Below are 972 nucleotides of genomic sequence, written 5' to 3'. Positions count from 1 at the left end.
ATTGTGCACAGGATGAACAAAGTATATCATGTGTAACTGTTTCTATTCCAAATCACTTTGCACTGTCTCCATCCATGAAACTTGTGGTCATGAGGGCATTGTTATAATTCATAATGAGCTTTAGTTTAACATTCAGTTTTTAAAAAGAGAATCCACTATGATTTGGACCTGGGTTTTTTTGTTTTTTGTTTTTCCCATTTATTATTATCATTTATGCCTACAGCACCTGGTCTTCCTTGGTGGTCTCCCATCCAAGTACTAACCAGTCCTGACCCTGCTTAGCTTCCAAGATCAGACGGGATTGGGCTTGTTCAAGGTAGCATGGTGGTAGATCATAGACTGTGGCTCCACTGGAGCACGAACCTAGGACCTTCTGCATGTAAAGCAGATATGCTAACCGCTACACTATAGAACCATGTCCTGGACCAGTTTTATACTTGGTCATATGAAGGCCAAATTTATACCACGGCATAAGAAGAGATCAGATGGGATTTGAACTAAGAAATCAAGGACACCCTGGTTTTCAATTTTTCCTTTTATTCATACAGATTTCACCATTCCATTAATTTAAGTGTTCCATTTGGTTTAAGCAAAAGTGAAAGTACAAGTTTAGATAAAAAGGAACTGTACTTAGTTTGGTATTGATTCCCCTACAGGATATGTTAAATATGAAAAAAAATGAATATAGTGATAGTAATCATTTGATTATTGCAAGTCATCTGTGCAACTAAGGGAAATCTTTCAAAAAGAATGATTCTTAAGGCATTACAATTGAAAACCTGCAACAGTAACCATTCTCCTTTATTTTTAGGTTAAAAAATGAGTTTCAACTAAAAATATACACTACACAGGCATTTTCCCCTAGTCTGAAAAATGTACTCAATTATCTTTAGGATATTTCATTTAAAATCTGCCCCCTAAGTTTCAACTACTTACTCTATACTTGTCACAGAAAGGTCAGGTCTCCCTCGT

General features: G+C 36.0%; 1 pseudogene; it reads right to left on the bottom strand.

The window, feature by feature from the left end:
- Positions 1-214: 214 nt before the first annotated feature.
- LOC120618681 (uncharacterized) lies at positions 215-333 on the bottom strand (annotated as a pseudogene).
- Between the last annotated feature and the right edge of the window lie 639 nt (positions 334-972).

Source organism: Pteropus medius, unplaced genomic scaffold, assembly GCF_902729225.1.
Source record: "Pteropus medius unplaced genomic scaffold, Ma_sr-lr_union100, whole genome shotgun sequence".
Classification (NCBI taxonomy): Eukaryota; Metazoa; Chordata; class Mammalia; order Chiroptera; family Pteropodidae; genus Pteropus; species Pteropus medius.
This window is presented reverse-complemented; position numbering and strand designations above follow the sequence as displayed.